We start from the raw sequence: 12,854 nt of genomic DNA on the forward strand, positions 1-12,854 counted from the left end.
GCGCCATCAAATTCCGTAGCGCTTTACAAATCATAGGGGACATATACAACTATATTACATTACACAGTACAAACAGTCATATGGAACAATAGGAGTGAGCTTACTATGAGGATGAGGGGGTGACACAAGAGGTTCTAGAATGGTCCAGCCATTATTTATAAGGGAACAATATAAAATAATTTAATAAATAATTTACTAAACAACGATGTTGCTGCTTGAACCAGCCATCAGCCGCCATCTTATTTACAGGGTCCTAGGTGAAAAAGACTGCAGAGAAGCCTGGAGCTTGGTATATATCTGCTGTTTGCCAGATAACAGATGGGAGATAGGACATAGGATGGATTAGTAAAGGGAGAGTTGACATTTCAAGCAGTTAGCGAGTGTGATAGGCCTGCCTAAAGAGATGGGTTTTAAGAGAATTGGTGCAACTCGGGAGAAGTCCTGGAGACGTGCATGAGAGGTTCGAATTAAGGTAGAGATTAATCTAATATCACTGGCAGATCGGAGAGTACGGGAAGGGCGATAGACTGAGATGAGAGAAGAGAGATAGGGAGGTGCAGCATTATTCAGAGCTTTGTGGATGAGGGTTATTATTTTAAAGTGAATACGGAAATCTTTCAGATCACTCTTATTGTTCCATATGACTGTTTGTACTTGTAGTATTTTATTTGTATATGTTCCTATTGTTTGTAAAGTGCTACGGAATATGATAACGCTATATAAATAAAGATTATTATCATGACATAAATTTAAAGACATAGCTGGAAATGTGAGCTGATAAAGTTATGGTTGTTGTCTCTTTCTTCATCTGCCTCTATCTCCAGATCCCCTGACATGATCTGAAAGATGAGATTCTTATCTTTAATATGATACCAGAACTGTGTTTCCAGGTGCTATAGAAGTAAGAATAGAGGCACTAGAACTGACTGCTCCCCTGCATTCTCACGTGACTCATCTTAGGCAAAATATGACTCTTCTCTGCTCATTGTCACATGATTTGAAGATGTTTAATGGTCAACAGGAGAGATTTCACATAAAAAGGGGGAACTCTAGAAAGGACATTTCATCCTCTACCCGAGGGGGGGGGCTGCTTGTTTATTGGGGTAACTTTTTATGACAGGTTCCCTTTAATGCTATGTCTCTCTTACATTGACTCTAATTAATCTCTCATGAAAAATGGGAGGAACACGTGACCAGCTGGCCACGTGACCAGCCCTCCGCTGCGCGCGCGCGGCCGCATTCCTTCACCCGCGCATGCCCAGTCTGAGAGGGATGTGTCTCCCTGGAAACGCATCGCCTGACTGCAGTAGATTTCCCGCGTCACGAGTGATCTTTTTTTTTTTTTTTCCTGTTTGCTCCTCCCACTCAAAGGGTTAAAACACGTCATCAGCCTACCCCCCCCCCCGCCACTTCCTCGTCACATGGTGGAGAGGGCGGGCGTGTCTAGCATTTGCGTCAGGGGTCGCTAGCCACACCCATATCTTCCACAATGGAACACAAAAAAACAACAACAACAAAAAAAGAAAAGAAAATATGGAATTTTCAGTTAATTAACCGCCTGCCTCGTTCACACTTGGCGTGTCGTGCTAAAAATATTAAAAAAAAAAACAAAAACGAAAGCGCGCGTGCAGAGGAGGCGGAGGGGCGTGGCTCTTGGTAGGAACTGATAAGGGAAAGGGGGAGGGGTTTAGAGGGAGTGATGGGCGTGGTCGGCCAGGACGTGCGTGCCTGACGCCGTGGGCGGGGAGCAGGAGGTGGGAGGTGGTTCCATTGGGCGCCGCGTTGCCATGGCGACTCGGTGGGGGATTTGGTGGCGTTGCTTGTGCGCGGATGGAGGGAGCAGCTGCTGATCTGTGACACGTCCTCCCCCCGCAGCCCCAGCACCGCCGCCACTGCCACATTGTACCGGGACACGGCGCAGGCCGGTGAGTAGCTGCCCGCGCTCTACCCTTGAAGGTGATGGAACCGGGGGCTGAGCTGCTCCATATGTGCCAGACATGGCTGCGCACAGATGTGTGTGTACAATGGTCCTGTTCACACGTGCAGCCACAATACTGGGGGGATAGGTTCCAATAACCGCACTGAAAACCCCTGCTGGTGTGAATATCTCCTTAGTGTGAGGGGTGGAGGGGGCGGGGGGTTATGTACATTGTGTTATATTGAGCATTAAGAGGGACATAGGGTGCAGGATAGTCATATGTTCCGGATATATAGTGCTCCATAGAGGAGTGTATACAGTGAGTGTGTGTATATATATATATATATATATATATACTGGATATATGGTGCTCCATAGAGGTGTATATACAGTAAGTGTGTATGTATATACTGCATATATAGTGCTTTGTAGAGGTGTATATACAGTGACTGTATGTATATACTGGATATATGTGCTCCATAGAGGTGTGTGTGTGTGTGTGTATATATATATATATATATATATATATATATATATATATATATATATATATATATGTTGCATGTATAGTTATACTGCATATATGATGCATATGGATTTATAGTCTGGATATTTGGTGCATATATACTGTATATATGGTGTGTAGAGTTGTATATACTGTATGTGGGGGCATCAGGGCTGCCCTGTACTTTTGCCCTACAATAGTCTGTCAGCGCACAACGTGCTGGGAGCAGGAGGGTGGTGCTGGGTGATATGGCAGCGCACGGCGGGGCTTTGTTTCCACTTAACCCCTTAGCAGCTGGCCCGGCTGTAACAGCGTATCAATGCCACGTCTTGTCTCCTCACTTCCTTACTGGATCGCTGAGTCCGGTTCTCTTCTCCTTCCTCTGCATTACACCCATTTCCTGTTTTTCTTTCTTACCACTTCAGGGTTAATGGTGGTGAAATCTTGTCTGACGCCAGGGCGGCCTGTGCCATGTGATGCCCCGTGCTCTCATGTAACTTTATTACTGTGTTCACTAGAGATCAAGTTAGATTTGTGGTTTTCGGGTTGTTGGGTTGCTCTGTGGATTGTATTGGATTATTATGTGTGTGTGACTGGGTCGCGCGGCTACTTATAGCGACTGCGTTTTATTTTTAGACTGTTTGACATTGTAGATCAGCTTGAGACTAATGCTGTGGTCCTAAGCACGAATGCAGGTCCAACTATACGGAACCTGGAGGCCATTCGATACATTGTGTACAAGTTGTGGTTGCAGTGTTAAAACTTTCACTTAAACTAGTGAATGCGTTTCAGGATCACATGAAGATCTCGTTCCGTCTACATGCAGAATTTCCTGGACCGAAACTGAAGTCGCTGATCCTCAGCCTCAGTGCCGGCTGGTGGGAAACCGAGTTTATCGAGATTTCACTCCTTTAAAGGACATAACCACCAGGATGAAGGACTGTAGGCAAATGAGCCTGAGGGGCTCCAGAGGTATGAATGGGGTCTGGAGCCCCTCAGGCTCATTTGCATACAGTCTTTTATCCTGGTGGTTTTGTCCTTTTTCTCCCGATAGTGCTACATAGATGCTAAGCAGAGCATCTGGGGTGATGGTTGTGCAGGTTATGTGCTAAGGAAATCCATATTTTAACCACTAAATGCAAGTGCAGAAGAGGCGGTCCATTTAAATGCCTTGCACTGAACTCGTTTTGGCCTGGGGTTTAGCTCTAGTTGTTTTGTGAATGGATGCTAGTGTGCATGGACACTTGGAAGTGTTCAGTATGGAGAACACGGTGCAGCTTCTTCCTAGGTACTGAAGCGGGTCCATTGCGGCTCTCTGGGTCATGTATTTTACTAGCCCATAACCCCAGGTGTTTACACCGCTCTTCCCATCCCTTGAATGTAGATCTGTCAGCAGTTTTATGGGGGTCACCATTGCTGACGGACTAGATCCAGAATCTTTGGTGTCGGTGTTGTTACATTGGAGCATTGTTACACCCTGTCATTATGCCTCCACTAGTAAAACTGCGCCCTTTTGGCCAAAACACTTTTTTTTTTTTCCTTAAATCACACCTGCTTTTGGGATCTAAAGTTAACTAGTGGAAAAAATTGTGCAACTACTGATAACGCAAGAATTATGACAGCTAACCGCCCCGAGCACAAGACCTTCCCTTATTAGTTTCAATGACTCTTTACAAAAACAGAAAGGTTTGTGTCAGACAGCGCCTGGTTAGCTGATGCATTTCGGGCCTCAACATTTGATCTTAATATAATGGAATGTCTGGTGTGAACTGAGCCTGAAAGGAAATCTACCATCCAAATCGAGCATGGATAATCCAGGGACACTTACTCATAGATTCAGCCACTGACTTTGGTGATCTTGATTCTAAAATAAACTTTTAAAATTATGCAAATGAACAACAAGATCCCTGGACGGTGTTACCAGAGCCCCTCGGTGCTTTGCCTTTACAGGCTGTTACACGGTTTCCTCTCTGCTGCTGCTTCTCGGCACTTCCCACTCCTTACTGTGCTCACTGCAGCGTAGGAAGTTTTAGCACACTGTGGGAGGAAGTGCTACTGCACCGTGTAACAGCATGTGAATCTACAGCACGGAGGGGCTCTGGTAACACCCCCAGGAACCCTTCTGGATCACTAGAATAATTTGATTATAAGAAAGGAGGCCATGGATAACATATAAGAAGATTACCACAGCCACGGTGCCTGGATCTATGAGTAATGTCCCTGGTTTATCATGAAGGATTTTGATGAGAGGTTTCCCTTTACTTACAAGATAAAGTACTGTTATGCCTGACATTTTTAGTTGGTCTTTTTCCAAAAGTAAAAAAAGAGAAATATTTAATTTTGTTCTATAAATATTTGTTATCCTTAAAAAAAAATTTAAAAATGGCCTAAAATGTAAAGACAACTTAAAAAAATACAAATATTTATCTGTGTGTGTTTAGGAAAAAACAAAACAAAAAAATCACTTTTTTGTAATATATACTTTGTATCTCAAAATATGTAAATATTGGTGCATAACAAATTGGTAACTTCTCAAATGGAAATGATAAAATGTGTATATATCAGGGAGTGCTGTGATGTTTGAGTGTTGGCAGGGGATGTATAAGCAGATTATGGCCCCCCGGCCCCCGCGTACAGATGCGGCCTGTATGGAGGATGATTAACGTCTATTGTCTCCGGTCACAGCAGCGATGCCAACTGGCTTAATGAAGTGGCGCCTGTGTGTAAATGGCACGGGGTGTTTGGTTTTGCTTGCTGTGTGCTCTTTGTCCTCCGCAGCCTGGACTGTGCGGCTTTTATAGCCCTTCTATCCATAAACTGTATTAGGGATGTCATTCTGTCGGAAGCCCCCATACGGCTTTTGTGGACCCACCTGGCTGGGGTTGGGTTTTATTCCTGCATTAAGGCTCCATCCAGCTGTTTTCTATAGGACAAGGGGGGGTTGTGACAGACACGTGGTGAGCAGAAAGCTGAGCCAGCAGTAGCTTGTCCTCGCTGGTCACAGCCCGGGACTACTCCACCCACCAGCTCTCATCCTCTTGTCTATTTCCACATTCCTATGTGCTCTCCTTCCTAACGTGGAGGCTTCCTGTGTGAGCACATATGACCCACACGTCAGATCGCTGCTGCCATTGTGTTACCGCCGCTCTCTATTGTTTTATTCACTGACGGGAGGGGGGGGGGGGGGTTCTACCAAAAATTGTTCACCCTACAAGCAATGCACAAACATGTATCTAAAGTAGAGCCCTAACAAGTAGCTGGGGTTATGTGCTAAGGGAATAAGCTTTCTAATAATCACCAGGATATTATACATTATACAAAATAACCAATTTAATAACCAAAACAAAGGATGCAGAAATAGAATCGAAACTGACTGATCAGCGGTAAATTTAAGGTGTTTCTTAGTAGTAACCCCAACCCACAATCCCCATGGGGACAATGTGTTGATCATAGGGGGTCAGACCATTTGGATCCTAGCGATTGTGATAATAGGGGTACCCCATATGTAGCTGGTGGTGACCAATGGCTAGGGGGCACTCAGAGCCCTCTCTGGGCACCTAGGCCGTCTCCCCCCAGCAGAGTTAACCAAACTCAAGGCCTCCTCCTGCAGTCTCGGGTAGCACAAGATGTTCTGTGTTCAGTGCTATTTTAAAGCCGCACTTCAGGGGAGGAGCTCGGAGGTGTGAATAAGGTTTGATTATCAGTGGACTTTTCAAGGAGACCCTGGCCTAGCTAGAAGATGCAGTGATAATCCGAATTTCTCCCCCTTTCTTTCAACTGTATTGATGTCCGCAAGACGCCAATACGATTGAAAAATGTGGCAGAGCAGAGAGTAATAAGTTGCTGATTAAATTGCTGTGGCAGCGCTTTGTGATAAATAAGTGGGTTTTTGGCTATAGTTGGGGGGAGGGGGCGGGGGGATTAGCCTCTAAAAGCTTTCCCCATCACTGCTATGGGTCATTGTAGTGGTAGTGCACGTGAATGACCACCGCTCACATTGTATCTGTGGAACTGATTTTTTTTAAAAATATTTTTTAAATATTTTTTTATTATTAAAGGGGTTGTCTGAGAGGTAAAATAAAATGTATATGTGGCTGGGAGGGGGTTCGCTTAAAGAAAAAATAAACATTTACTTACCTCTGCGGTCCCTCCCGGTGTCCACCACCGGCGTCTCGCTGGTCCTTGCCCGTTTGTGCTGTATTGCACAGATATGGGGATGGGTGGGCGTGGCCAGAAGCTGCACTCAACGCAAGACGGTGGTGGGGGGACACCAGGAGAGACTGCGGTTGTAAGTCATTTTTTTTTTTTTTTTTTAAGCAGCCCCCTTCCAGCCAGGCATAATATATTATTTTTAGCTCTCGGACACCCCTTAATAATATTCCGCAGCGATGTACAGTACATGGGGTACATAGACAAAGAAAATAAGAGCAAAACTATGGTCTGATGAAACAATTGGAGTTAGGTCTCTGCTCACAAGAGCTTACAATCTATAAGTGACTGATGGAGAAAGGCAAATGTATCTCTCCAGAAGATGGTTACAAATTCTGTGTTTACACTGAAGTATAATTACTGGGAGTTTCTTTGGTTCAGTGGTCACGTGAACAAACACTGCTGGTCAGTGAGAAACCCAACCCTGGGAGTCCTTGAATTTGTTATGCATGGCCTCCTTCCATCTAAAATCCACTAATGAGCCAGAAGGGTTATTTCCAGACTTTCTGTGTTGTAGCTTCACAGGCTGTTACACTGTGCAGGAGCATTTCCTCCTCCCAGCAGTTTTCAGCAGACAGAGTGAGGGGGAAGTGCTGCAGGAGCAGAAGGGAAGGGGAGACAGTGTAACACGCTGTGGCGCTACGGCAGGGAGGGGCTCTGGTTCTAGCTCAGAGTTTAACAAAAAGAAAAATGATCCAGAATTATTTCATGTTTGACGCAACATCTGCGGAATGGTGAGTGCACCTCTGTCACTTTCCTGTATTGCCTCACCATGAAGAGCGCGGAGCCTCTTATTGCCGCTCTCATTCGATACTCGTAGTTACCTATTACTGATAACGTAATCCGGGGCAGCTCTTTACCGCTGTCCTTGATGATACGTATTTACTCGCTGCAGCCTGTGTAAACTCAGCAAATGTGTAATATAATTACAGGCCCATCAGGCGCAGATAGTGCGGATCATGGGGGTTATTGGTATAGGGCGATACATAATTGCTGCCATCAAGAGTCTCTAAATCTATTTATAGATCCCGGTTTATCGCTGTAGTGAAATGTAATGGAACCTATTATAGGGACGTCCCCTCTCCCATCATGTTTGATTAGATATTAGTGCACCGTACAGTTGGCATTTATTTATTTTGTTTTCATTTTTTTGCATTGAAAAAGGTTGAACTTGAAGGGAACCTGCCACCAGAATTCCCTCTTTTACGTGAAGTCTTGACCGTTTTACCTATAAATCTGCTAACTGAAATGCAAATGAGCAGAAAAGAGTCATATTTTGCCTGAGATGAGTCACTTGTAGAGGCTGGAGTCTATACTCCCCTATCTGTGGTTATTTAACACCTATAAATGCCTTCTGTGTCATTTTAAAGAAAAGAATATCCTCTTTCAGACTGCATGAGGATTGTAGGAGGGAATTGGATCATCTGCTGCTCACATTCTCAACTATGTTGTTAAAGGAAACCTACCAGTTAGAATGGCAGGGGTAAGCTGTAAGTACCGAGCACCAGCTCAGGGTGAGCTGGTGCCGGTACTTAATTTCGTTAGTGTTATAAACCGCGGTATCGCGGTTTTAACACTTTTTAAACTTTAGAGCAGAAGGGGCTTCGGCGCTGAGTGCGCACGATCGTGTGCGCGCCTACATAGGAAATAGCAGAGATGTTGCGCGCCGAAGCCCCTTCTGCTCTAAAGTTTAAAAAGTGTTAAAACCGCGATACCGCGGTTTATAACACTAACGAAATTAAGTACCGGCACCAGCTCACCCTGAGCTCACACTGAGCTGGTGCTCGGTACTTACAGCTTACACCGACCATTCTAAGTGGTAGGTTTTCTTTAACTGCAAGGTGTTTGTGTGTGTGTGCGTGTGTTTGGGGGGGGGGGGGGGAGTGTCACTGCCCCATGTTTACTCGTCTCACCTTCCCTGGAAATCTCGTATATGAAGTCTCTGCCAGTGACTGTCATGAAGTTTTCTGGAAAAGTAAACTTCCTTTACGTCGGGACAACCTGTTCTCTTAGCATTTTACATGCGCTCAGTGAGCGGCTAATGGCTGCAGCGCCTCGGGCTAATACTCAGTTTTACAGATCGATTCTATAGCCTTTTCAATACCCATTACCAAAAATGATACCAAGAAGTTTGCAACTATTAATAAAATGCCCTATTTTTGAAATGTGATTTTGAAGAAGAGAGTTTGATGTAGTTACATGTGGCGGACATAATAACGCAGTGGAATGAAGTGGAGCTGCGCCAGGAGGGAAATGTCTCTTTCCTCTTGAGTCTGACATTCTCATGACTTCTTTCATTTGTTCCATTTGTCGGGTAAAAATAAAGACCATCTACTATTAAAATCAATCCTGATAAATCAGGGACCCTTCTAGATCCAGGCACTGTGTGATTATGTTCTTTTATGTGTTATCCATGGCCTCCTTCCTTCTAAAATCAATGTTTAAAATTATGCTTATGATCCTAAAGAGCTCCTGGGGATGTTATCAAAGCCCTTCCATGCTGTAGCTTTACAGGCTGTTACACTGTGCAAGGAGCACTTCCCCCTCCCACCACTGTGGGCTGAAACTTGATGTGATGCTGTGATATTACTTCAGGCTGAGGTAGCAGTGGCCATAACTAGTGCTCATCATGGCTCTTTAAAGGGGTTGTACAAACTTTTATTTGGGAGAGAGTTGGGGAAACCCCAGTATTGATCAGATGGGTGACTTACTGTAGACTCCACAAATGTAGAACGTGGGTGTCCTGTGGACCTAACGGCATGTACCGCAGCTGGAATGTCATATTTCTAGTTATAGAAGTATCATATGAATATATAGTGTTCTATACCCTATGTCCATACATACTGGGTCATCTCCCCAGTAGGTAGTAGTTTGGTCGGTGTAGACCACCATCCCCCATTCCTTCATTGACAGAGAAGACAATGCTGATGAGGCAGAGCCGTGTGCTGCAGGACCCGTCAGCATCATTCACACCTTGTCCATTAGCACTTAGGATGATCCACAGATGTAACTAGAAGCGGCAGAGGAATCGCTGATCGCATTGTTTTTGTATTGCGGTAAGAGGGGTTACATGGGAATTCTCCATCCATGGTCAAGGCTATGTTCTCATCCGGGCAGATTTACTAAAAGTGCAATGGATTGGACTGATCCATAATACGCCAGATACAGTCAGATCCTATTGACTCATCTAAAGGGGTTTGTTGGGATTTCGGATATTCTGTCCTTTATGAATGAAGAAGCAGAAATGTGATTTTTGTGGAGGTTCAGTCTGGAACCTCTGTCACAGGTGAGAGTTTAGCCTTATCCTTAGGACATGCCACTGGTATATGATCGTTCATGGTCTGGCGCCCCGGAAAAGCCCTTGGTGGCCGTTGCCGGTGGGACTATTACTCTGGCACGTGTACTGAAGACCATAGGTCATGACGAGATCTCTTTCGACCACTCATCAGACTCTTCTTACGTCACGTGATTTCCTTAGTGCTGATGGCCAAGCAGAAGGTCACTCCTGCCTTGAACTCAAAGGAGGTTTCCAGGATTTTGATGTTAATAGGTTATCCTAAGTATCAACCATGGAGTCCTGGACAAGTATTAGAGGGGTCATTGCCCAACTATGATACTGATCATCTATCCAACTGGATGCGTCATTCGTATCAGAGTTGGGAATATGTCACCTGAACCCTGCAAGAACCTGGAAAGTCTAGGGGCCTCCACCATACAGTGGACCGAGCAGGATTCGGAGGGCTCTGCCCACTATGTAGTATTGTTTAGAGTACTCCAGTATTACTCCTTGCTTGTATGAATTGGGGCTATGCTGCAGCGCCCTCGAAGTCAATGGTGACTACTTCTTCTGGTTCCATCTGCTGGTATAGTCTTGGCATTGGAGGCCCGGAACAGACAATCCTTTGTATATCAATGACTTGTCCATATCAACATTGGCCTGGAAATCATCAAATGTATTGAAACTCCAGAAAAAAAGTTTGCTTGGCTCCAGCATTGGGTGCTGGCGGTGTCTCCAGTACCTGCCTCACCACCCCCTATGTAGTATCTCCGGTGATGACGTCCATCAAGTAAGGGTAAAGTGCACCCACGTTCTGTCTTGGCTTCCTGTTCAATCAGTTGCTAGGGAATGACTCAAATATTTTGATGTTGTCAAGATAACAGAGAATACTTATAATATTTTCACAACTTTTTTTTTTTTTTTTTTCCCCTTGTGATGACACGTCGCATTGGCCAAAGGGCTTCGCATATCTCTGATTTTGAAATCTCAGAGCTGCCGTAGTGTTCAGTATATTACTTGTTATAAAAGGGGTACGATTGTACGATCGGATCAAGTTAAAGGGAACCTGTTGCTTTGGACCTCCCCCATAAACCACAAACGGTATATATTAGTGGAGTGTAATTGTGTCCCAATGATGCCCTTACTCGTGGAAAAACATTTATTAAAATTATTATCTTGCTGTGTTCTTAAAATCCATTCAAAGAGTTGGGAAGACTCCGCCTTACAGTTAAGGTGCCCCGTCTTCTCTTGGAGGAATTCCATGGTCATAATTGGTGGGATCCCAGTGATCGCCCCCACGGTGATCATAATTTTCTTCCTTGTCCCTTAGACTACCTGCACGCCCCTGGAACGCAAGAAATGGAGCCATGGTTGCGGCCCGTTAGAGGTCCAATGACTACAAACATGGGAAGGAATAGAACCAGCTTTGGCCGTTGGCACAAACACCAGACTATGGAGAACATAGTAGAGTGTATGAGTCCGCTGAAATACGTGGGGCCATGTGCCAGGCGTTCAAACTTCCAATATTACGTCCAAGTGCGCGTAGACTTGGATACATTCAGTCCTTGGCTCGCCCCTTTTAAGATAAAAACCTCCTTTCTAGTCGATGTGTTGAGTCTTGAGGGGCTCGGTCGGTCGTGTGTGTCCTCTTTGTATAAAACAATGGGTGCAATGTAGTGAGCGGAGGCTTTGATTCTCCGGCGGCGAGTTCTTGTGCGGAGTGACCCGGCCGCATGGTTAATGTCCCACTTTTCCCTTTCACACCTTCCATAGCCGGAGGAACGCTCCTCGGGACTCCTAATAATACCCTGTTGTTAGAGACTTTTCTTGGGGCTATTCACATTCAGATTGTGGCGGGGGATTTGCATAACAGTCGCGTACACTTGAGCGCGGATAAAAGAGGCGTCCTTTGTTATCCATTCATCTAATTTCCAAATCTTTCCAAACGGACACCTCCTGCCACAGGCGCGGCTGAGTGGTCTCCACTTTGCAAAACAAAGGGGGCGAGCGGCTGGTGGAGGTTAACGTTTCCATCCTTGTTTAACTCTTCGCTACTCGTGTGTACTTTTTGTTGTCTAATGACGATAATGGGGCAGTTGCTTTTTTTTTTTTTTTTTTTTTTTTTTTTTTTTTTTTTTTTTGGTGAAAATTTGGGAGGGCAGTTGTTTAATTGACATAAAATGTATTTTTTTGTAATGTTTGTATTGGGGCCATTTAAAAAATCTGCGTTCAGGGGCTTCTCTTCAGTCGTTCGTTTACCCTCATTAGACTTGTAACACTGTCCGTTAATTCAGCCAGGGGAAGCTAAATTGACCCTCCTTTTGTCAGCGATATTGAGGTCATCACAACCTTAAGAAGAATTGCTGCATTGGCACTTTGCAATAAATAAGTGGGTTTTGGGGTTGCACTTTGGGCTCCTAAGTGTAAAGGTCCTCTATCACTGTCCTGTAATGTGTCCTTTTTTTCTTTTTTTTTAATGTAAATGTAAAAGTGATCTTGTATGGCTTGCAAGGCTTTTTGGGGAAAATATGCAAATGACCGTTTCATTGGGGAAAAAACAAAGTTACCTCTATAGTTACAAGGTCCGTTAAAGGGTCGGACATTGACTATCCATTAGCTGGCTCTACAGGAAGCTTCCTTCCTCCTGTATAAGAGCTGATGGGCAGATTCTGAGAAGCGACCTGCGATGATCCAGTGAATGGGTCGTCTAATGGCTGTTGAAAGGCTGGATATCAGTGCGGACCTAGCAGAACATGAATATGTAATAATCACTAAACGGTAATCGCTATTCTCTCTGGAATGTACTTTTACCATTGCCAACAAGTGGCGTCTAAATTTAGAGCTGAGATTCCTATCTGTATCAGCGGGTTTATTGTATAGGGACTTTGCATTGCACTAGAGGCTTGTAGTATAGCGGCATTACATCAAACTGTGTACGAGGGTCC

General features: G+C 44.7%; 1 protein-coding gene across 2 annotated transcripts in view; it reads left to right on the forward strand.

Annotated features, from left to right (window-relative positions):
* The first annotated feature begins 1,727 nt into the window (after nucleotides 1–1,727).
* The window catches only part of FOXN2 (forkhead box N2), a 35,762-nt gene continuing 24,635 nt past the window's right edge, over nucleotides 1,728–12,854 (forward strand). Inside the window, exons 1-2 of one of the 2 annotated variants that reach the window (XM_072140319.1) lie at nucleotides 1,728–1,925; nucleotides 3,216–3,301. The gene's annotated coding sequence lies outside the window, so the exon portion shown is untranslated. The remainder of the gene's footprint in view (nucleotides 1,926–3,215; nucleotides 3,302–12,854) is intronic. The other variant, XM_072140318.1, reaches the window with a different exon arrangement.

The sequence above is a fragment of the Engystomops pustulosus genome, chromosome 3 (assembly GCF_040894005.1).
Source record: "Engystomops pustulosus chromosome 3, aEngPut4.maternal, whole genome shotgun sequence".
Lineage (NCBI taxonomy): Eukaryota > Metazoa > Chordata > Amphibia > Anura > Leptodactylidae > Engystomops > Engystomops pustulosus.